Below are 6,559 nucleotides of genomic sequence, written 5' to 3' on the forward strand. Positions count from 1 at the left end.
GAAATGCATGAAGTGTTCTCAGGAGACAAGAATATGTTGCTGTTGGTGTTATGATGAGTGAGCTAGGTCAGAAACGCTACTCTCAAGTTAGATTTTCCGTTCACAAAAACACAGAGAAAATAAAACTTCTGGAAAATAGTCTCCATTGTAACAGGTTTGGGTTGTCATGGAGTGTTTGCGGAATGGGGAATGATATGTTACAGCTGAGTTTCTAAGAAGAAATATACCAAGGGATGTCCAAAGCCCAGCTCAACAATGGTGCCCGTCAGCTCTTCTATTGATTAACTGACAAGACATTAAGATTCAATGTGTGCTGAAAACTAAAGAGTGTGGCAGTGAAAGATAAAGGCATGGGAGCTAGGGGAAAAATATATTTGTGGTGCCTCCCTTTCCTCGGTGACCTAGCCACATCCATATTTTGCTTATTGATTGCTTCAAGCCTGTTGGCAAAGTGTAAATGAGTAGTTCCCAAGCTAGAGAGGGCTAGAGAAGACTAGAAAGGATCATAAACCCATCTCAATTGCCCAAGGCCACTAGGTCTTGTCAAATATACATTAACATGGAAGGGTGGTATAAAGAACCCTAGGTTAAAACCCTGAAGCACAGATATACAATACATGTCTGACTTGTGCAGAGTCAGCTGTTGTGTTTAAGATTTCATTCTTCTCCAGGATTCTAATCTAGCTGAGAGGTACCTGGAATTCTTCCATCACGTTTAAGTATATGGAGAGCTATGATTTACAGCCAAGTGAAATTGTGAAGTCTGACAGATTGCAAGTTTGAGCAACTACTGATATGTTCAGGAATACAGGTACTCCTTGATTTACAACCACAACTGAATCCAACATTTCTGTTGCTAGGCGAGAGTGTTGCTAAGTGCATTTTGGCCCATTTTTAAAATCTTTCTTGCCACAGTTGTTAAGTGAATCTCTGCAGTTGTTGAATTAGTAACATGGTTATTAAGTAAATCTGGCTTCCCCATTGTCTTTGTTTGCCAGAAGGTTGTAAAAGGGGATCATATGACCCTGGGACATTGCAAGTGTCATAAATATGAACTAGTGGTTAAGCATCTGAATATTGATCACATGACTATCGGGATACAACAATGGTTGTAAATGTGGAAAATGGTTACAAGTTACTTTTTTAAAGTACTGTTGTAACATGGAATAGTCACTAAATGAATTCTTATAAGTCAAGAACTACCTGTACTTTGGATTTGGGGTGTTAATGGAGAGCAGAGATTCCCAAATGCTCTTCAACATTCCTGCACTTTCTTAAAGACATGATTATGAACTATTGCTTAGCAACTCAACTGACCACAAATGACTTTATTTGTCATTGTAAACACATTTGTGTTATCATTGAGTTTTGGGGGATGGGAAATGATGTGTTATTATTGAGGGGGGAAATCTATTGTTTCACAGGGAGGAATTTCTAAAGAGAAAGGCATGATGCTAAAGACTACTATTCCTAACTTCAATGTCTATAAACTGCCCCAAAAAACAGAATAGTGGAAAGAGAGCCAGTTGGTCTAATGGTTAAGTGTCTAGGTTAGAAACCAGAAAACTTTGAATTTTAGTCCCACTTTAGGCATGAAAGCTGCCTGGATATTTTTCGCCCAGTTGCTTTCTCTCATCCCACAACATCAGGCCAGCAGATCATTTCTGTTGCAATCAACAGATCAATATTAAGTTGATTTGATAAAGCAGACCCAGCACCTATTTGACAATTGCTAGGAAGGAAAAAAAAAGATGGAATGACAGCCATCCATAGCAATGACACAGTGTGAAAAACCCACAATGTCAAAACCATACATCATCTGTGAAGAAAAACAGGAGGTATAAATACCAATATACATTGCAGAGATATGTTGCTCTTTCACATTTTCTGAGTAGTGCTTCTGCATATATGTGTAAAGCCGCTGGGTTATTCCATTGTTCCTAAAATAGTTCACAAGTTTAAAAAAAAAAAATCACAGTGAGAGTATAATGATCCTTGAGGGAACAGTCATCATTGAACAATAAAAAGAAGCCTGCCAAGTTAGTTCTGAAGAGTACCTTTGAGGCCAATGAATCAAAGTGACTGCAGTCTTCCAAATACTTACTTGTGATATGATGCTGCCAGAACCTAGTTCAAATGCACAGCTTCTCTGAGCAATTGAATTCAACGTAGTTGAAAAATCTCTTTCAGTCCTGAACTACGCCTATCTTTTCATGACCACAATGACAGACTGTGTTGAGAAACAGTTCAGTTACCAGAAATACATTCCAACCTATAATACAAACAGTGGTCTTTTCCATTCTAAATTCTATGCAACTTCTCAGCACATTGTCTCGGTTGCAAACCACCAAAACCGGACCGCAGTTCGACCTAACTGCACAAAACTACACAAAATTGTGACAGTGTCCTACCGGTCAATGACTACTTCAGCTTTAACCACAATAATACACGGGCAAACAATCGATATAAATACAAAGTAAACCGCTCCAAACTCGATTGCAGAAAATGCAACTTCAGCAACAGAGTGGTCAACACCTGGAATGCTCTACCCGACTCCATTGTTACATCCTCAAACCAGTGGTGGGTTGCAGGCAGTATGCCCCGATACGGGCGTACCGGAGCCTGCATGGAGCACTGGATATCGTTCCAGCACGGTGCTCTGGATGGCCTGCCTGCCCGCCCGAGCTCCTTACTTGTCTTTTAAGGCTTCTGCGCTTCTTGCACGCGCACGCCATGTACAGTGCCTGTACAATGCTCCACTGAGCAGCTGGAGCATCGCGGAGGCTCACGGAGGCGTTAAGATGCATGCGCATGCTGCATGTGTGTGCGTGTGCACTGCACGCGTCCATGTGGATGCCGCCGGGCCCATTCCAATCGTTCCACTTGGAACAGGATCCAGAACCCACCACTGCCTCAAACCCTCACAGCTTCAACCTTAAACTGTCTACCGTGAACCTCACCCCATTCCTAAGAGATCCATAAAGAGGGCATGCACCACCATACCTACCATCCCTGTCCTACTGTCCCCATTTATTTGTATTCATTTCCTTTGTTCATGTCCATGTTTATACTTATACCTGCTATCTTGTACAAACTAATAAATACATAAATAAACACTCACAGGTGCTTTATCCTGGCAGCATTGGGTGAAAATGGTCTGCATCCTCAAATAGATGGTTCTGAGCATCTGGAAGTTGGTAATCCAACCCCCCTAAACCTGCGACATTAGGACAAATTTAGCCCATCAATGGGTGCATGTTGGATATGCCCATCTTTCTTTTGACTACGGATGTTGGATAGATACACCTATGTGCCTCTCGGCTATTCATCTGTCAACATTAACATTTATTGAATAACAATAAATCATTTTCATCACATTAGTATGCAGTGGCTTCCAGACTCTTTTAATGCAGTGCAATAAAATTAATTCAGCAAAATCTTTGTGCTTCTTCCTTTAGCCCAGAACTAAGAGCTGCCACTTTACCAGGCACAGAATGGAAGTCTCTAAGCAATCCTGAGAGGATGTCCCCCATCTGAAGCACAATACAGGTAGTTCTTGACTTACACTACCACAATAGAGCCCAACATTTTTGTTGCTAAGCCAGACAGTTGTTAGATGATTCCCCCCCATCTTACGACCTTTCTTGCCATAGTTGTTAAGTGAATATGCTTCCCCATTGACTTTGCTTGTCAGAAGGTCGCAAAAGGGGATCACAGGACCTCAGGACACTGCAACTGTCATAAATAGGAGTCCATTGCGAAGTGTCCAAATTTTGGTCACATGACCATGGGGATGCTACAGTGGTTGTAAGTATGAAAACAGTCTTAAGTCACTTTTTTCAATGCCATTGTAACTTTGAACGGTCACTAAATGAACTGCTGTAAATTGAGGACTACCTGTATAGGAGAAAACCATAACACTTTGCATGAAAAGGGAATTACTGCTAGATTTTTAATTGTGAGTTTATGTGAATATTCTGTGATGACCCAGGTGAAGGCATGGAGGCAACACAGACAGCTGATAGTTTGAACTCCCCTTTATTGCCCCAACTTTCCCCCAAATCCTCCCATGTTTGTGGCAGGTCCCGGAGCAAAGCGCTCTCACACACACACCTCCAGCAGCCTCTGGCTGCAAGTAGTCCAGCAAAATGCTGTTAGCATGATGGCTTCAAGGCAAGAAGTCCAGCAAGGCAAAGGAATAAGGCAGCAATAAGACAAGAAGCCCAGTAAACTCCAGATGTCGGCAATGGCACACAAAACTCCATGAATTCAGCGCTTGTTCCTGACAAGCGCCCCTGCCTACAGTGTCTCCTTAAGTCTCAGTCCCCAGGTGTGCCTTGTGAAGAGGGTCTGGGTGCTCTCCTCCTGAGTCATCGGGTCGGCCTGTACTGCTCCCGCCTCCTCTCCACTCTCCGTGCTCAGGGATCAGGAGGAGGTGGTTCTTGCTTATCGCCTGAGCTCCGTCACTCCTCATCTCTATTGTCTGCCCGCTCTTCCTCCCTCTCTTGGTCATCCTGCCCCCATTCTTCCCTGCTGGAAAGCCATTCCAGACCCGAGGTACCAAGGGTTGCCTCATCCTGTTCCTCCCCATGTTCCTCCAGAGCCAACGAGGCTGCCCCCTCAATCTCCGTCGGCCTCAGCTCTGGCTCATCTTCCTCCTCAGACTCAGGCTCCGATGGGGCCATGACAGTTTATGTGCTGAAATGCCCTGTTTTGAATAATCTCTTTTACTAAGATATCAAATCATAGCTGGAGTGCCAAGGATGAGAAAGACACTCTGTGAAGGAAGGAACCAAAGTGACAGACTCGTGGTGGAAGTTTAGTAGAATTTCCAAACACTCAACTTGGTACATTTTGACTAACCTTGCAGGCTCCAATTCAGCTGATCACTCCAAACACAGAACATAATATGGCCGAGCTAGATCAAATTCTGTATTGTACACTAAGATGAATCTACTATAGCAGCTGATTGCTCTGGTCAACATTAAATTGTAATCCCTATTTTTGGTACTTCTTTTCCTGCCCTGTGTAAATAGATTTAGCCTTGTATTTTTCAATTCTGAAGTTGGGCAACTCTGGTTGTAGGTATTATCAACATCATTTTCCTGAGGAATTCCAGCTTTCAGGCACACCACATCTTTTTCATTTCCCCCCCGTTTCTGCCCCTGTTGCATAATCGCTTGATTTTCTTAGTAATGATGTAATGCCAAGTTGTAGGGTGTGTGTGTGTTTAATATAACAGAAGCCTAAGATCTTGATTCATGTGACAAGAGAAAGGAACAATTTGGATGAGAATATTAGGGCTAATGAGAATGTACAATAATGGAAACCGTGGCAAATGGAGTTGTGCAGCTTCCATTCAACCGTAAACATCTACTACGCTCAGAAGGAAGGAGGCATTGCGTTACTAACATTTTTAGAGTATCTAGAGCTCAGATAGAAGAAAGACCTTGAGGCATACTCCATAGCACACATTAGAACTTAATACAGGAGGCTGAGAGAAATTTTACACTTCCAAACAAATACCATGGAGTACAACCCCATTTACAAACAAGATGCTTGGGTCACTGTCCTCCCATATTTTAAAGCATCAAAAAAGGCAACAAACAAACAAAAGAGTCATAAAATTGGAAGGGACTTTGATGGTCTTTTGTTCTGACCCCTTGCTCAGGGCAGGAATCCTCAAAACATTCCAGACAAATAGCTATTCAACCTTTGTTAGAAAAAAAAACTTCCAGTGATGGAGCACTTAGCCTTCTCTTCTTCAGACTAACAAAGGTAGTTCCTTTAATCATGTTTACAGGATTTAACCTTCAAGTTCCTTGTCATTTTTGTTAATTCTCTCTGCATTCTATCCAGCTTATCAGTCTTCTTCTTGTATTGAGGCAACTAAAACTAGACCCAGTATACCCAGTGTAGTTTAATTAGTGCAGCAGAAAGTGGAACTATCTCTTCTTTGATCTGGGTACTTTGCCTCTATTAATACAGCCCAAAAAATGAGGCTCTTGTGGCAGGTTCAGGACACTGCTAGCTCATGCTTAATCTGGGTTCTACCAGGACACCTGTTCCCTCTCACAAGTACTGCTGTTAAACCAGGTCATGCCTATTTTGTACTGGTGCATCTGATTTTTCTTTCATATACAAATGCAGAATCTTATATTTCTTGCCACTGAACAGCATTTTGTTGGATGCAATCCTATGTTCGAATCCTATTCGAACTTATCTTCTGAGTTTGCTAGCAATCCCCCTTGTGCCATCTACAGATTAGGTAAGTAACAATAGCAACAGCACTTAGACTTATATACCACTTCACAGTCCTTTTACAGCCTTCTCTAAGGGGTTTACAGAGTCAGCTTATTGACCCCAACAATCTGGGTCCTCATTTTACCGACCTCGGAAGGATGGAAGGCTGAATCAACCTTGAGTTGATGAGAAGCAAACTTCTGGCAGTCAACAGAATTAGCCTGCAATACTGCATTCTAATCACTGTGCCACTAAAGCTCTTAGCATCCCTTTTATACCCTGCCTAAGTCATTTATAAAAACTGTTGGAGTGCACA

Source organism: Thamnophis elegans, chromosome 1 (assembly GCF_009769535.1).
Source record: "Thamnophis elegans isolate rThaEle1 chromosome 1, rThaEle1.pri, whole genome shotgun sequence".
Taxonomy (NCBI): Eukaryota; Metazoa; Chordata; class Lepidosauria; order Squamata; family Colubridae; genus Thamnophis; species Thamnophis elegans.